The sequence below is a fragment of the Lethenteron reissneri genome, chromosome 12, assembly GCF_015708825.2.
Source record: "Lethenteron reissneri isolate LAM-NWPU_2019-01 chromosome 12, ASM1570882v1, whole genome shotgun sequence".
Taxonomy (NCBI): domain Eukaryota; kingdom Metazoa; phylum Chordata; class Hyperoartia; order Petromyzontiformes; family Petromyzontidae; genus Lethenteron; species Lethenteron reissneri.
Window position 1 is genome coordinate 11,341,323 of NC_083790.1, and position 18,913 is coordinate 11,360,235.

General features: G+C 43.0%; 1 protein-coding gene across 6 annotated transcripts in view; it reads left to right on the top strand.

The window, feature by feature from the left end:
* The first annotated feature begins 1,696 nt into the window (after nt 1-1,696).
* LOC133341899 (2-oxoglutarate dehydrogenase complex component E1-like) overlaps nt 1,697-18,913 on the top strand; it is a 53,011-nt gene continuing 35,794 nt past the window's right edge. The window contains exon 1 of one of the 6 annotated variants that reach the window (XM_061550714.1): nt 1,697-1,814. The gene's annotated coding sequence lies outside the window, so the exon portion shown is untranslated. Of the gene's footprint in view, nt 1,815-12,196; nt 12,410-13,241; nt 13,353-17,399; nt 17,500-17,839; nt 17,862-17,890; nt 17,909-18,913 lie in introns of those variants that run through there. The other 5 variants (XM_061550712.1, XM_061550715.1, XM_061550713.1 and 2 more) reach the window with 5 other exon arrangements.

Genomic DNA, 18,913 nt, shown 5'->3' on the forward strand with positions numbered 1-18,913 from the left:
GTACCTGTGTAGGTGTCAACCATCAGTGCTGGGGAGACAGCCGAGTGGTGACCGTGCTACATTTTATCAGCCACAGGAGGAATGATCAGCTGGGTTGATCCCTGACCGGGATTTGAAATTTCACACTTTTGTATGAGTCGTCGAGCGGACCAGCCACAGGGCCGATCATTTTGTAAAACTGATTTTACCACATTGTCATTTATGTAAACAGTGGGAAAACAGGGCACTTTACTTACACTTTGTTTCAAGTGGTCCTGTTATAGACACAGAGATGGGCATTCACGAATTGACTTGTAGTTGAAAAGCATTCATTAAAAATAAACTAAGAATAGTTTTTTCTCATTTTATCTGGCAACAAAACAGGTGTTAAGATGTTAAAACACCAAACTGAAACCTTTCACAAGAAATCATGTCTGCATTAACGACAATACTTGTGGTCAGAATGCAAACAAAAAACGTACTCTGATTATAAATGCATTCCCTTTGAAACTGATTGGCCCACACCAGAGACAGCTTTCTTTTGAGCTTCTGGTCTAACACCGTTTGAGACGAGGCTCGAAAGAAAGCTGTCTCTGGTGTGGACCAATCAGTTTCTAAGGCAATACATATATTATCAGTGTTTTTTGTTTGCATTCTGACCACAAGTATTGTGGTTAATGCAGACATGATTTCTTGTAAAAGGTTTCAGTTTGGTGTTTTAACATCTTATGGGCCGTCCATATATGACGTCACACGATTTTGGACGATTTTTGACCCCCCCCCCCCATCTTCACACGGCGTCACAAAAAGTCAGACCCCCCCTCAAATATGACGTCACAAAGCTCTGCCCCCCCCCAAAATAAAACATGCTTCAAATCGCTTTAAACTATTGTCATTGTAGTGCGTATTTAATGTGCCAATGCAGTCTGATGTTGTAGGAGAAACATTTATAAAAAAAAGTCTATTTAATTAAGTAGAACGTGTTGTCTATATTTATTTAAAGTTGCGCATTTTGATGTAACGTCACATTTCTCAACCCCCCCCCCCTCGTCACACATCGTCACAAATGTCTGACCCCCCCCCCCCAGGTGCGTGACGTCATTTATGGACGGCCCCTTAACACCTGTTTTGTTGCAAGAAAAAAGGGGAAAACCTAATCTCATATTTTGGTACTGGCAAAGGAGGTCCCATGACAAAAAAAATAAACTCTCTAAAAGGAAGTGGAAAAACGTTTAAAGCAAGAGCAGTTTGAACGAGACAACCCTGAGCTGGTGATGGAAATTCTTCTTTTCGATAGTGGAGGCAAATTTCTGCATAGGAAAAACAACTGCACAGTAAACATGAAACATTGGGCCACAACGTTGGGAAAACGGTCCCAACCGCATGCCAACGTTGGCTCAGCGTTGGCATGTTTACTAGCTGGTGACTGCAAAGAAAAAATAATTTTGATGACCTCAAAGCGATCATAGGGGCTGAGTCTCCTCTTGGCCAGGAATTGAACGCACAACCTTCCGATTGCGATGATCCCAGTCGACAGAGCAATTCTGGTGCATGATGAAACGTAACTAGAAGAATGGGAAATAACGAAGCATTCTGTTGCTTTCTGTTGACCAATCGCAATTTGCCGCTATACTGGCGGTCGCCCAGAATTTCACAATGGTCAGCCACTGTTGTGAGTGGCGCAAGGCGAAGCAAACGCCGCATTGTGCTGAAGTCTCTGTTAAATACACAAACAATGCTTTGTAGTGGAATTCAATGCGATGTGGTGAGTGAACATGATAGGTATTGTATGGTGGCATACGGGAAATCTGGCTTCTTCATCTTAGTGTCTGCAGGTGAGTGATTGGATACTGTATCTCATGCCAGCACTGTAGATGAAATGGGGGTAGCGATGGGATCAATCTGGGCGATGCTGAGAATTCCACTTGTCTGAATCAGAGGGCTGTCAATTAAAATCCCGTTGTGGAGGTGACTTGGATCATCATCCTTGCTGGGTCGATAAAATTTGTACCAGCTTAAGGAGCAATTGTATGGAGCACAATTGCTCCTGCATGGCGCAGAGCCACCGACTATTATCATTGTTGAGAAATTTGCTGTACAGTATGTACAAATTACATATATGTAATGTACTTACAAGTGTTTAGTTAGGTAATAATTTTTGAAAAAAAATGTATTAGAGTGTGAAGGTCGAGCAATTGTCTTGTTTTCCGAGCTGAGCATGGATTCATACGCATTCATCAGTCAGCATGCTGTACCCTTCGCCAATAGCATTTATTTAAATCTACTTATATTGGTATAGCGGCTCTGGCCTCATAAATGAGCATCACTTGGTGCTTTGTTTAATATGCATACGGGGACAGGAATCGTGAATGAATAACGCAACATTTTACAACTGTTGGCAAGTGGAACACAACGCGTGGGCTCCGTATTGTTTGGTCCTTGGGCTGCCTCGTCCAAACAAATGATACTGGTTAACTTTAATCTCTTAAGAAGACCCGAGGGATTATAGATTACTAACACAAGTAGACCTTGTGTTTGTATTCAAAGTATTGTAATTGACAAGTGCCTGTCTGCTTGCTTGAGTACCGTAGTGCTATGGTTTGCAGCCCAGGTTATCTTCTGAAAAAAGCTATGAAGCTGATCAAATTTAAGTTTAGAAAAGTTTAAAAGTGGTCACGAACCTCCATTGAAACAATGGTATAAGTTTAAAGATATTGCACGTATTGTAAAAAATACTGAGTTACTCGTGGTGCTATGAAAGGTCATTGGCCGAAACGTCGTTGGTTCCTGTAGATATTTGTATCTTCAGGCTGCAGTGTAAAGGGAGTGTTTTTCTCTACGTCTGACTTAATCGGCTATAGGGTAACCAGAGGATTTGGAACAATTCCTGATCGTGAGTGGAGCACCCTCGTCACAATACCACCCCGGCAGAGTTGTACTGCACTCCTATTTTGTCAAACAATCTGAAGCAGCACAAAAAACTTAAAACAGTGCAGTACGTATTGTTTTGTACTCCTAAGGGTTGAGTTTACAAGTCTACATCGGCTAGATTTTCAGCAAGTGTACTTACTGTGAGCGATTGGTCATTTAAAAAATCCCGTCATGTGAGAGGTATTTCAATGGTAAGCAAATCAACATAAAATGTGCGCACATGGCATGCAAAATCAGCTTTGTATTGTAGCCCTAGACTGTACTGGTGCTATAACAGTACCATGTGGCACTGCCATGCAGTTGTGTGTAGTGCACATTGCCTAAACTGTGGGAATAGCAATTCAAAACCATGGAAGAACTTGATACTGTACTTCAAACTATATGTGTAAGCCGCGCTCGTGCGGATAAAGCAAACATCAGGGACGATTGACTGTTAAGTTGCATTGTTATTCTTCTTGTCCCGACTGGACAACGTCACGAAGCGGGGACACTTCACAGTACAGGGTGTTTTAAAATTATAGACCCGATTTGAAATCGCTATATCTCTGCAACCATGAACCGCCCATGAATGAAATTCGTACCACTTGAAAGGGCGGGGCATAGAGAGGGCGGGGCATAGAGTTCCAAATGATTACTGCTCGATGCCTCTCCCAGCGCACAAACAGCCCCTAGCGTCAGTCATTCGCAAGACACACTGCCTCAATGTTGGATAGGTCGCACGGGATCCCAAGACTTGGCGCTAGACTCTTGGCCCCCAAGATCCCCAGACATCACACCCTGTGACTTTTTATTGTGGGGATACGTCAAAGACCGTGTTTTTGTGCCACCATTAGCGACTAATCTGGATGGCCTCAAAAACAGAATCACGGCAGCGGTGACTTCAGTGGAAGAAGACACTTTGAGAGGCGTTTGGGACGAATTCAACAATCGTCTCGATGTTGTCCATACAGCAGCTGGAGGGCACATAGAGCATTTATAAAATAGTTAGTAAAACTTGACAACTCATTAAACCGTTTGTAACTTTTTGTGTAATTGTAACATGTTGCCATTGTGAAATATACTGCTTTGAAATTGGGTAATTTTTTTTCAAACACCCTGTATTTCGAAAGCGATCTTACAGGGAAACCGTGTCTCTGCAACAATGAGCAGAAAGACATCGTTTTCAGCCCATAATCCACTCAAAACCACCACCACAATGCTCAATCTCCCCGAATTCAGACCCCAGCCCCCTCCCTCCCTCCAGTCAATACCTTTTTTCTGAACTGCTGTCTTGGATGTATTGTTTGTTGAACTTGTTTCGTACCGTACGTAGCCAACCATGCTCATCGGAGGTGCAGGGGTGAAGGACAGCAAACTAAACACAAAAAAAGCTGTTCTAAAAAAATGAGCTTTCAATCTAGATGTAAAAGTGCATAGCTCCCAGTGGCTTTCCAATATCGGAAGAGCGTTCCAGACGGCCACAGAAGCGCATCTGAAAGTGCGCGATGCGGCGGCCATCATTGTTTGATGGCCAACCCAAAAGCCGCTGCTGTGAGGATGACCGGAGTTAGCGTGACGATGGTTTATTCCCGTTGACGAGATCGGCAACGCATTGTGGTTCATTTGTGGCAAGCACTTGGTTTATAATGAGTGCGACCCTGGCGTGGCCTAATGGACACGTGTGACCTGTATGGTCCAATATAAGGTTGGATTATGGACTGGGCCAGTGGGGCTAGTGCCTCGGGGCCTTGGACTGCCAGGGAGCCTCCAAGCCTCAGGCCGCGTGCGGTGTGTGGCCCAAGACTTCCGAAGGAAGTTGAACGCCAGGGCCCTCAGTGCGCACAGCGCAAGCTGACCACTAGGCCCCTGGGTGCTTATAGCGTGAGCTCACCACCAGGGCCCCCCAGACCCCTCAGGGCTTATAATGTGAGGACCCCCAGACTCCTTGGTGTTTAAAACATAATCTGACTACTAGGGCCCCTGAGCCTCTCTGCACTTAAAGCATGAGCTGACCACTAGGGCCCCAAGCCCCGCAGCATTTACAATGTGAGGCCCCTCGGTGCTTAAAGCATTGCTATCACAATTTGACCCATTCTTAGCTGAACATATTTAGAAGTTTGGCGGAAAAGGAAGAGGCACAGTGTCCTATTTGTCATCGACAATATGTGAAGAACTCATTGAGTTAACGGGTCAGAAAACTCGCGAAACAATAGCAGATGATATTCGGGATGCCAAATATTTTTCAATAATTGTTGACTCCACCCCAGACCTGTCACATGTGGACCAATTGACGTTCATATTCCAGTGTGTTAACAGCAGCGGGAATGTGGTGGAGCGATTCCTGGGCTTTGAGCCAATTGAGAGCCACACTAGTAAAAGTTTAGCAGACTGTGTGACTTTGATGGTTGGAGGGCCTTGGGTTGGACCTCTCAAACTGTAGAGGTCAGTCATATGACAATGCAAGCAACATGTCAGGCAGAGTCTCAACCAAGATACTGTGGAGAAATTACACCCGCATTAGAGAGGCCTTCGTTGGTATATGCAATGATAATGAGAAAAAAGATACTCGAATTGAGGCCGCTGGAATATGTGCTGAATAGGAGACCTGAGAGATGGTGTTCATGGCACATTTCTGGGACGTCATACTTGACCGGTTCCACACTACAAGCATGCACCTACAGAAAAGTGACGTTGACATCTCTGTAACAGCACAGCTTTTGTCTTCATTGAGGGATTTTGTGGCGGGACAGCGAGACCAGTTTGAGGCTTTTGAAAGGGCAGCCTTAAATGTGACAGGTGTCTCTCAGTCAAATAAGCACGATCTTCAGCGGAAGAGGAAACGCAGATGAGAGCTCAGCCAGGTGTGACACTTGAGGGGAGGGAGAAGTTCAATATAAAACATTTTATGTGGTCATTGATAAACTAGTGGCATGCCTTGAACATCACTTGGACGCTTACAAACGTTTGACCATAAACTCTTTAGAGTTATGTTTATGTCAGACCAGGTGTCTAACAGTGATGTCAGACCTGGACATGAACTTTGCCAACGAACTCATCCAATTCAAGTCTTTCATGTCTGACTCTGAGGGTGAGAAGTGCCCAACTAAATTGCTTGAGACATTGCAAGGCACTTAATCTGCAGTCAGTGCTCCCCAATGTTTTCGTGGCAGTTCGGATTTTTCTAACTTTGCCAGTGACAGACTGCCAGGGTGAGTGGCAGAATAAAAAATTAGCTTCGGAGTAGCATGTGCCAAACACGTCTCAGCTCATTGTCATTTATGTCAATAGAGTCAGACCTTGTCAGACAGCTAGATTTTGACGATCAAGTAGAAGATTTTGCGAGGAGGAAGGCAAGAAAGACACCAATATAGGAAAGCTGAGGGGGGGGGGCCGGCCTCCAAAAGATCTGTGCCCAGGGCGCCTCACGCGACCATGATCCGGCCCTGGTCTAATCCTCGTGTTAATGTTGCATCTCGTGTCCCCTCACCTTACCTCCATGGTGTACAAGACGCCTCACTCCACGTGGAAAATGTTCACCCTAACAGGTCGTGTGCAGCGGCAAGATGCAGCAACAAAACCTCAAACTTGACATCTCTGAATTGCAAACACGCTTCGGAGTGTCGTTGCAGTGTCGTCTATTGTCTTAATCAGCACCATACTAACTTGTGCTGTGTAGTCAAAGGTGATCACACATAGGATGGTCTCGCAACAGTAAAACTCTTTACATTTTGAGGAACCTTTGAACAACCGTAAAACCGCAGCAACATTATTGGCTCAACTAAAATTGTCCAAAAAGTGGAAAAACGTCGCTTCGTCCCTTTTTAACAAGACCACATTTATCAGTTTTCTACAAGTACTGGGCAAGTATCCGTTTGATCCGTCAAAGGTAAGCACACACCAGACATACATTAAGTGAAACACTTGTTATAGGAATCATGGTCATGAAGGAATTTCGAAATTAAATAAATTACTGACAAAAGTTTTTTACCTTTAAGAAAACGACAGCCATTTTGTCCTTTTAACCACGTGTGTGCTCATTCGTTCTTTTCTGCTTAACGTGCTTTTATCATGTGAAAGTCTCAGTTTATCTTGTGAGGTTCTTTATTTAATCATGTGCTAGCCCACTGATAATATCACCTGTGATCAACAACTACTTTTTGTGTTTAGTTTGTTCTCCTTCCCCCACGAGTGGCTATGTACGGTGCGAAAGAAGTTCAACATACATACAACAATAAATCAGGTGAAAACCTATTAAGATGTTCCTCTAAAGTCATTAATATTAAGAGTCCATTGAGCTAAGAAGCTCAATAGGCTGTACTCGCGAAAAAAACTTCTGAACTTCTGATTCTGAAAATGGCGGGTTTTTTTCATCTGCAGCATGTGAGATCCTGAGATTCAATAACTCTGGTAATTTACATATTTTATGTCCATGGAGACGCCAACTGAGATTGTCATGTTTCAAGTCGTTTAATCAGGTGTGAGCCATTGAGATGCGTTATTTATATAGAACGACGCAGTGCCTGATCCACAAATACGAAGGAGACATCACAGCGATACACTCTGCTAATCCTGAATGTGAAATTGTAGTTGTTGCTCTGCATCTACATCAGCCACACGAAAGGAGAATAAGGCGTTCTTTATTTTGCCATGCGAGAGCGACTTGATATAATCTCCAGCGATGTCTTATATTAACCACGGGAGTGGCCAATGAGATCATATCTCGTTACAAGGGATTCACATTGTCCTCCATTAAGGGACGTCCTCTAACCACGTGCTCGTGACTGACAGTGAAACCAAATTAATTCAGGATACAGATTGAGAAACAACCTTTAATACTCTTCGGTTCTTTCGGTAAAGTCACGTAGGTGAAAAATAAGAAATAAAATATAAATAAATCACGACGTTTCGATTGCAACACAAGCAATCATCATCAATGACTTTCAGATTACGATAGACAACTACAACCTTTCTCAACTTGACCGAGGGTCTAAAGGAGGTGGAATTGCCATATACAGTATGTTCGTAGTACTATTGCATGTTCACCAGCTCATTCCTTGTTCACAAAATATTGCTTTGAAGGTCTGGCTCTCAAAATCACTCTCCCTAAAAATCAACAGTTATTGGCAGTGTGCTGCTATAGACCACCTCGTGGTAAGGATGTTGAAGCTGGGAACGCACTGAGGGAGCTTCTTGGGGGTCTTCCTAAAGGTGAAATCATTTTAATGGGTGATCTCAATTGGAATTGGCTAAACCCGCCGGCCGTGGCCACAAATTTTGCAGATGAATTTAACCTATTTCAATTAATAAATGTCCCTACAAGACCCAACCTAAAAAACCCGGGACAGTCATCTCTGCTTGACGTCCTATTGACAAATTCCCCTCACAATTTCGCACTGACTGGTGTTCTGGGTAATAACCTTAGTGATCACTCCTTCATATTTGGGGTGAGATCATCAGCCAGACCCAAAGCCCCCCCCTAAATTGGTTGAGAAGCACTCCAAGAGACACTTCAGCATTCAGGCATTTACTAATGATGTGCTTCACTCGGATATTGACAAGGTATGTGATATCCCCAACCTGACTACGGCTTGGGAGACCTTCAGCTACACGTTTCTCCAAATTCTTAACAAACATGCTCCGTTGGTTAGATTTAAAACTAAAAGCAACCGCCCACCATTGTTTGATCCCTTGATTACTAAGCTCATGAAAACTAGGGACAAGGCTTGGGCATGTGCTCAGAAAAGTAATTTAGTCCATGACTGGCTAGAATACAGGATTTTAAGGAATAGATGCGTCAAAAAAATACGGCATGCAAAAAATGCATACTTTTCCTCCACTCTCCTGGAATCACATGGAAATTCCAGGATCTTCTGGAAAACAATCAAAAGTATCGAACAGGCATCTAACACAGATAATCTGCCTGTTGAGCTTAACCGAAATGGGGAATATTTTTCAGAGCCCCAAAAAATAGGTGACAGTTTTAACCTTCATTTTTCTGAAGCTGGTGACCTTTTCAATAATGTATTGGGAGTCACCCCTGCGCATGTAAATTCCTACACCCCTGTCCAAACATTAAACGAATTTAGTTTCCAGTCAATCCACGAAAGTAATGTTCTGAAACAACTGTCCTACCTCAAAGGGTCCTCCTCTACCGGAGCAGATAGTATTCCCGTCTTTGCTCTGCTAACTGTTGGTCACCTAATATACAAACCTATAGCCTATATTTTCAACCTGTCCATCAAAGAAGCATCAATACCTCTAGAATGGAAACATTCCTATGTTCGTCGACTTCACAAAGGGGGCCCTAAAGATGATCCAAATAACTACCGACCTATCTCAATTTTGTCCCCGTTGATGAAAAATTTTGAAAAATGAATTAGCAGATTCCTGTCCGACAACAATCTATTACATCGAAAACAATCTGGGTTCCGAAAAAAATACAGCACCACATCTGCTGCATTAGACTCTCTGAATCACATTTACAGTAGCCTTGATAATAAGCAGTACTGCGCCAGTCTTTTTCTTGACTTGTCCAAAGCCTTTGATACAGTGGACCACAACACCCTGCTTAGTAAACTAAGTTGCCTCCATTTCTCCAAACATGCAGTAGAATGGTTAAAAAATTACCTCTCTTTTCGCACTCAAACTGTACTCACAGATGGTTGGAGGTCAAACAGTGTTAAGATAACAAAAGGGGTTCCACAGGGTTCAATCCTCAGCCCCTCTTGTTCTCTCTTTATGTCAATGAATTGGGCACTGACCTGGATCATTCCAGGGTAAATCTTTTTGCAGATGACACGATACTGATTACTGCTGGCCGCTCTCCGGATGACGTGATTGCTAAGCTCCAGGGTTATTTCAACAAACTACACCATCAGCTAGTTGCTCTTAAACTAGTCCTGAATACCTCCAAAACCAAGGTGCTATGCTTCTCACCAGGACTAAAACAGGAAGTTATTTTTCCCCAATTACATTCCTTAAATAATTATCAAATAGAGCAAGTCAAGATCTATAAGTATCTTGGGGTCATTCTTGATTCAAAACTGAATTTTGAAGATCACATTGATTATATTGGTAAAAAGACAAAAAAAATTTGGTTTTCTGTATCGACACAAGCACTGCTTCCCCCCTATGTTCCGTTTGGAATTGATAAAAGCTACCATACTGCCTCTACTTGATTACTGTGACATCGTGTATAAATCAGATCCAAGTACTGTACTGAAGAAGCTTGACTCAATGTATCACTCGGCCTTAACATTTGCATTGAACTGCCCATATAGGACTCACCACTGTGATCTCTACATTGGGTCAAACTTAACATCTCTCAATGTTCGACGGCTTGTGCATCAGATCTTATTTATTCATGATGTACTTACAAAAAAATCCGCAGATTACCTGCTGGATCTCCTCTCCGTTTCAAAGAACAAATTGACCTAAGGTCTTCGCTCATTTACCAGCTTCACATTCCCTATTGCCGTACAAATACTGGAGGAAGAGCCTTTGCTATTGATGCCCCCAGGGTCTGAAATGCTATTGCCAATAAACTGCAACTTGAATCACTACCTATGAGATCTTCACTCAAAACTGCTGGTCACCCCGTGGTGCCCTTATATCAACGTTTAACCTACTTACGCCAGCTTGTGCCCGCCCTCACAGTCGGCCATATTTGCGGAATACACCACGCCGCCGTTGACCCTGGCCATTGACCGAGCAACCCAACGTTCCTACACCAGCTCCCTCCGCAGGAATGTGTTTTAAGGGGCGCCACGGTGGCGTGATGTTATTTGTTTTGCCTGGTATGAAGGTGGTCGCGATTTGATCCCGACCCTGACGCCTGTATATTTGGAGGTTGCATGTTCTCCCTGTGGTTTCGTGGGTTTTTTTCTTCTCCGGGTCCCGCGGGTTTTCCCCTCCGCATTTAGAAAACATGCGTTTAGATGGTTTTATTTGTTTAGAGTATTTGACTGATATACATTTCGACATGATAAGCTACTTCTTTGAGCTATCATTTGTGGCCAGGTCGCTTGTGAAAAAGAAGCTAAGAGCTCAGTAAGCTTTACTTGGTAAAATAAAATAAAAGTTTAGTTTATTTGCGTTTTATTGTGATTTGTTTAACTTAATATTTTTCACTGCTATCGTATTTTTATATTCTTTGTTGTTGTAACCTTCTGACCCGCGCCTACTGGGCATCTGTGAAAAAGAGCTTCATAGCTCATCAGATTCCTTCAGTCTAAATGAACATCGTGATTGTGAAGCTACATCAACAAACAATAACAAACGACGATCGCAGTGCAAGATAGGATAAAGGTAAGCAAGTTGCTGAAAAATAAAAAGTATATAGAAGTACAAATTTCACAAGCGTATACATCCATGCAGTCGGTTTAAAGCATTCCTTACTGCATTGTAAACAATTCCCACAGTGGAAAGTTGCACTCTGTCCACGTGCAGTCAATGGCAACAGTGGCCGGGATTACATCTTGATTTGAAGCTTTCGTGACTGCAGGAATCTATACTCCTTGGTTCTTTCGGTAAAGTCACGTAGGTAGAAATACAGTAGAACCTCGGAGATCGAACGCACCAGAACTCGAACAAATCGGTGTTCGAACGATATTTGCGAACATTTTTTGCCCCGGAAACCGAACGAAATTTGGAGGTCGAACGGGCAATCGCTAGACTTGAAAGAACCTGTACGGCTGAGACGCGTATGGCCAGCGTGCATGACGCTTTCCCAGACAAACAATAACACCACCACCTCCTCACCACCTTCCACTCAAGCCATCAACTCTCCTTACTACAAATAAAGTTCATTTATTTCATTTATTCCATATATTTATTCATTTATTCCATTTATTTATTGTGTTTCTTGTTTTTTTGTATGATTTTATGCACGTAATTACTGTAAACTTCGTGTAAACATGCGTTATAATGAGAGATTTCTTGTGTCTGGAACCAATTAATGTAATTTACATTAATTCTTATGGGGAAAATGTATTCGGTGTTCGAACAAATCGGTGTTCGAATGGCCTTCTGGAACGAATGAAGTTCGATCTCCAGGGTACCACTTTACCCAAAGAACCAACGAGTATGGGCCGGGATTACTTTGCCTTTGTTGACGAGGCGGTGTGACGTCACAGGCACATCGAGCGACGACGTCGCACGCGTCACGCCGTCGGCGTCAACGGCGCGCGCGCGGTGACGTCACGACGCGTTCGGGGGCGTGACGTCATCGCGCAAGTCCGTGCCGTGAGGGTGGGGGGTGGGTTGGCGAGGGATCCTCCCACTCGAGTGACGTCACGGGGCAGTGACGTCACGCAGGTGGGCCAAGCCACCTGGGCGCTATGCGACCGCTAGTTCACGGGGCTCGGTGCGACGCGAATTTATTTTATTTTTGTGTCTTCTCAAAAAAAGAATCCAGCACCCCCCCCCCTCTGCCCCTTCACAGGGTTCCTCAACTTTTCTTAAAGTAAATTAAAGTCGCGTCAAGTGAGGGTGGGGTGGGTCGTGTACGGGTGAAAGCAAGGTGAGTTGTGTCTTTGTGTTGTGTGCACGCTGAACACGTGCGCGGGTTACATTGCCGGCAGGTCGTGCTGTACACGTTGCGTTATACACGTGCAGACACACGTTGTGTGTACGTACACACGTATAACCCATAGCACGTACTATTCACACGCACTCTGTCTCACACACAGCATGTACTACACACACACACTGCACTGTGTGTGTGTACTCTGGTACACGTGTATATATACATGCCTATATACTATACACATGCTACATACACGTGTTGTGTAGCATGTGTACAGTACACACGCTGCACAACACGTGTACCCTGGTACAAATGTATATACAGTGTACACCGTGCATGTACTGTGCACATTCTACAGTACACGTGCTATAAGTGTCTATAGTATGCCTACACAAGTGTATGTATAACAAGTCCTGTGCAAGCACTCACGTTTATACCACAGAGTAAATGGTGTACAAACGGAACGGTGTATGTGAGTGTGTTACGGTGTGTGTGTGTATTCTCGATATGCAGGTACAAGGTACAATCTATGCCAATGCGTATGGTTCACAAGAACAACTTGAGATCGGTGGAAGACCTCTCTTCAAACTTTGATATCACTCGATGCACCCTCAATAATCACACCCGAATCGCTTTCGGCGTGGCATATCTATAAATAGATCATCGCACTGTCTTGCCGTGGTGGTTTTTTTTTATTATAAATATAAATAAACAGCAGTCACCGGTGGGTTTGCGTTCACAAGCGAATTGGTCCCACCACGTCGTCAGAACGTGGAAGTTCCACAACCTGGCGGCGGATCGCGATTTGCCGACGGAGATTAACAATTCCGTGGGACATGTTGTGCCCGGGCGAGAGGCGGCGATGTCCTCTTCGTCGTCCTCGTCGCATCGAGCAGCTGCTGGCACGCTGCACGTGGAGTTGAACTTCTTACGCGCCGTACGTAGTAGCCAACAGCGCTCATCGGATATGCGTTGAAGTGTGGTCCTCTGTATGTGAATGTAAGTGTTGAGTGTGCCCTGTACGTATACGTGGTGAGTGTATCCAGTGTGTGCACTTATGGGACCTGTATTTGATCTCCTTATGTAGTTTACACACCCAAAGGCACATGGGTGTGGGTTTTCAGTACAGGACCGTACTTGGATTAATGTAATAATCGATAAATGATAGGTTGTTGACGAGGGAGTTGTAGTTGGGGTAATAAAGTGACCGAATATACTCTATTACCTTACTGTATAGGCCGCGGGATGGTATATAATTACATCGGATTCATTCTCAGCATTCCTGTAATTCCTTTGTTCTAAGTAAAAAATATCACCACTTTGCAACATTCTTTGGTTGGTGCCGATTGATAATTAGCGCTGTGAATCGGTGATGGGAATTCCACGTTCCTATAGCAGGGATGGTATTCTCTCTACTGGACAACCGCTGTCAGATTTTTTTTGTCTCGATTAGAAATGTACCCAATTGTTGGGTTACAGTGGTCCTAAAATATCTGAAAATCGTAGCTGCATACGAAATTTAGGATGATCCCCCTCCTAAAAAGTGCCATCATTGTTTCGGATAAATAGGAAGTGGCATCCGTTTACATGGAGTCACTTATGGGATTTTTTTCCATGCCATCACTCGTGAATTTGAAGATACGCAACATTATTTTTGCATAAATGGCTAAAAAATAAAAACGTTTGCATTCAATTACAGTTTAACAGATGCAAATATATGTAAATAAATACAATGATTAATTTGTAAAATAATAGAATTACTTTGTGCTTCAATTAACAAAGATGTTACAAGTTAATAGATTAAAATTCCGACATACGATGTAAAATCCAAATTTGGGCCTAAAAATTCAAAATGCTCAGATGTAATACATAACTAACCCCTCGCATACAACACTGCAATTCTCGAGGGACCTCATAACAGCATTACTCTGAAATCAATAATTTGAAGAGCCCTTTACTGTAGTCCAGTAAATAGCAAGTGAACTTTGAATTCCTCACTTAAACAACGTAATCGTTTGCATACAATATTGAGGCAGCCGGTGTAAGTGCACGCCTGTCATTCTGTCGTGTCCTCTGGGGCTTGTCTGGAGGTCAACTTTTCACACCTATCAAGTAATGTCAGTGCTGGGGCACTAATGCTGTAATTTAATACCACTCTGCTTAGTTTCACATTTTTGGTGGAATGCCATCGACAGCTGCAACAATTCTCTACAAATTCCCGTGTATACATTTTGGGGTGTGTGTGTTATGGGTGTTTTTGGGTGTGTAATGTGTGGACGCGGTGTTGCACGGGTAAGCGTGCTGTGCCGCGATCCGAGTGACCGTGCTTTGATTCCTTTTCCATGGTTCTCATCAACATCCAAATGTAGCCTGGGCCGTTCGTCAGTTGACTCAGGTTGCAGTGAACATCAGCACTGGATGGAGAAAGGTAACCATTTGTAGTGGTGGCCTCTCCAATCCCTTGCATGCCTGGCCAGGCCTCATCGATTACAGTATTGCTAAGAGCACCCGTCCCTTTAAGTCTGGAGGCTGAAGTTGAGGATCTTGGTCTTTGTATATATTTAAGTGGCCGGGTAGCTAATTCATCAATGTTGCTCACAACGATTGTTTTTATTAAAGTCAACGGGTTTTGATTCCTGCTGCAGCCTGCCACAATTTTTTTCAGGGAATAATGAAAGTGTTTGGCTTGCTGTAAAATAGGCAATAGAGGCCCACGTGACATCACTGCCAAGAGAAACTCAGATCCTGAATCTGTAATTGTAAAATGGTAATACTGTATGAAATGCATAGCTGACCTATTTCGCCATAGTTACTCAAGGGTTCCTTTGCATAAGCTATCATCTCAGTGGCTTCCCATACTAATCAGTGGGCATGTTTTGACCAATCCAACCTATGTGGTGAAACATCTCTGGGTCATAATGGACTATTACATTATGCATCACTTCTGTAGTAAGGGTAAGTGTATGTGGTTCACTACTTTTGACAATTGTACTTGTATTAATTAAAAAAGTAGTGTTGTAACATAAACGTGTATATTGTCTGAGTCTTCAGCCATTAGTACATTTGATATGGAGTGGTGGTACGGTTATTGAACGCGTGATATATTATTTTGTGCATATTTCTGTCTCCTCTGGTTCCTTAACCCCAAAGCGCATTGCCATTAATGTGGCACCCAATGACAGCTAGTGAGGTCTAGTTAAATATCGTGCAAAATCAAGTTACTTACATGAGCACCATTTAAGGAACAGACATTTAGAATACTATTTCTGCAGCGCATATCATAAGAAAGGGCACAACAGTCTGAAAGTTAATCACATTTGCACTCATCAATTACTTACATGAGCACCATTTAAGGAACAGACATTTATAATACTATTCCTGCAGCGCATATCATAAGAAAGGGCACAACAGTCTGAAAGTTAATCACATTTGCTCGTAGAATGCACTCATCAATTAGCAAGCGAAGAAGAAATGCCTTCACTACTTGCGAGCTGAGGAGTTGACGGTCAGCAGGAGCTGAAATCGCATACTAAGACATATTTAGAACTTTCAGAATGGTGTCGGCCAAAGATCAAATCGTAAAATGAAGGCAACCTGTAGTTCTAAGTGTGTCAGAAGTGCCAAGAGTTCAAGCATTTTCTTAATTTCGACATTTCTCTTCTACATATATATTATGCATTATTTAATGATATAGTTGCAGACCTTAAATAATGTTTAAATTATGAATACGTATCTGAGGGTGGACATTTTTCGTTCAGGTTTCCTTCTGTTACACCACAGTCCATAAATTATTCCTTATTACCACCGAAATGTATTTTTAATCTCTGGCTTTCAAGCGGAGAAATTTGCCAAAAGAGTTTGGCACAAATTTTCTGAAACGCGTTGCCAAGTCCGCCACTGGGCTTACGCCCAGGAATCAGAAACCAGCGTGAAGGACTGATGTCATACGGCAGAGATACGACTAAAGCAGCAGACTTTGTCGAGGTCACCTATCCACTGTGATACAGCTGCGGAATGGGGTAGAAGAAAGGAAGTGATGACGACGAGGTGTGGGTGGCATTTATCGCATTGGCCAGGATGACCTCTTTTCATCCCATCAACTTTACATCTTTACCCAGGCTAGGCCTCATTGTGTTTTGAAGAGTCACGAGTATTTGTGCACATAGACGGAGGCTGGAGTATCTGGAAAAAACCCACATGCGCAAAATGTAACTACAGCACCACTCCTTTAAGTCAGCTTGAATTGCTGTGCTGTTTCGAGAACCACCTAATTGGCCAGGGATATGGTGTCTTATGTTTTAGAAGGCTCCATCTCTGCATGAGCCACCAACTCTGCCTCTGAGCTTGGTCACAGGCCATGATTTTGTGCTGAGTGATGAACATTCTTCTGAGCCTAAAGGTTGCAAACCTCAAAAGCCAAAATTCTTAATCCCTATTCAAAACCATGTTCGTTTGTAACTTAGTTTCTTCCGTCACGTTTCGTATTGTGTGTACACAGCCAAATGCAATATAATCTACTTTCCTTACAGTCAAATGGCGGTGAGTTTTTACGTCAGCTGTGGGTCCATTCAGCTGAATAGTCTTTTTGCGGTCAATACATTGAGTCACACTACTGCAAGTCAACCTTATCCTTTGGAGAGACTAACCCTGCACAAAGGAATGTGACATTTCCATCCCTGCATTGGAGACATCATTGGAGATGAGCACTGCCCCGACCTCATTTAAGCAGGGAAAGGCTCGGGCAATGTTTTATTAGATATATAGAAAATGTTTTTTGCAGTGTAAGCGCATTTGTGCGCGCACTAACCGTGGTAAGCCTGACTTACGGCTATAGCAGGGCTGTACAGACACTACAAGTAATGGGTGTTTGACCTTGTTGGGGCCACACACCGGTTTGCTTCGGAAAAGACCACAGGTATTGAGAGTCTTGGTGTCCTCATGATGGTATGTGGGTTGCATGTGTACATTTTTTTAGCGGAGTGGTGACATCGTGGTTGATGCATTGCGTTAGTGTCACGTGACCTTGGGTTTGCTCAACAAATGGAAATTTGACTGCTTCGAGGTCTACGACGGTACCTAGTACGGTAGGGTCTTCGGTGGTTACACTTTAACATAATTTTCTGAACTGTCCTTAATAGGTGCTCGCTAACAGCACTTGTGTTGATAGCATATTAGGCTGAAATTGTTGTGTTTATATCATTGTGGCAGTGTGCTTATTATACTGCTTGATACATCCGGAGAAAAAACAGGGCAAGAAATGTGTTTAAAGTTTTAAGTTGTTGATTTAATGGCTTCTCCTAATGCGTGTTTGGAATGCTTTATTGTAGAGGAGTGGGTTTCTTAAACCCAGACGTGATGTGCAGTGTGCACCTGTACAGGTGGCCGGGTGAATCGTCGTGTGCGGGGCTCCTCATCAACGCGTTGATGATTCCATTCTCGTCGTAGGGTATGCGAATTTAAGTGACAAGGAACACTGATTGAGGTGAAGTCAGGGTAAGACTTGTAATTGTTTAGAGAAAGTAACTAAAAGCTCTAAAGTTTTTCTTGGCAGGCCTATGGAAAATGTGTCTATATGAATGCGATATGTTTTAATCAAACGTATGCTGTCAAATGTATTAGCATATTTTTTTATAGGTACTGTACATATGCAGTGGTAAAATATTTTGACTCGATGCCTTGCGTTGCTGAGGGTCGGTCTTGCCGCGGTACAAGCATACATCGCAATACAGCGTACAGATTATTTTTGCACTATGCAAAATGGTTTCATACTTTGTGGTATGTTTGTTTAGTGGCTTCGGTTCTATGCAGATTGATATCCTGGTCAGCCAGCTGCAGATTGATATCCTGGTCAGGAGTTGACTCCGCACCCATCATCTATCACTACTGTGGCGATATAAAACAACAGCCACTTTGTGGATATTCAACTTCAGATATCATGTGGATAGATTCCCCGCCACTATGTGAATGTGGAATTTCCAGAGATGACTGAAGGTCACCGTCAATGATGAGTGAATTCACTTTAATTCCCACACCAAAGTGAACCCAAGTCTCGATTATCCATGGTTATGAAGGAAAGAAAGAATGGCCCTGATTTATAAAAAAAAATGTATAGTCAGAAAAGCAAAACTCGTATAAATTATGCAATAGCAAAGGATATTTTTTATTTTCCTAAACAGAGTAGGAGTGAAGACGTAGAATTTGTTTCAAGTCTTGTCGTAGTTTTTTTCACATAATTGGTCACTGAGTCACGAGTTAGGAGCAGCTAATAATTAAAGCAGCGCGTGAAAAAGCACAAATTAACGTGGAATACCGTTTTTTATATTCCTTTGCCAACGGAGTTAATCCGCAGCACGTTTCATGCGTCCACAGACAACCGAGTTCACGTTGCACGTTTTCTTTTTGCAAGCGTTTTTACTAACTAGTTGTTCTGGCTCCTTAAATACACATAATTAGAGAGCAGTAGAAATGCTTTGATTGAATGGTTTGAAAGCTATTTGG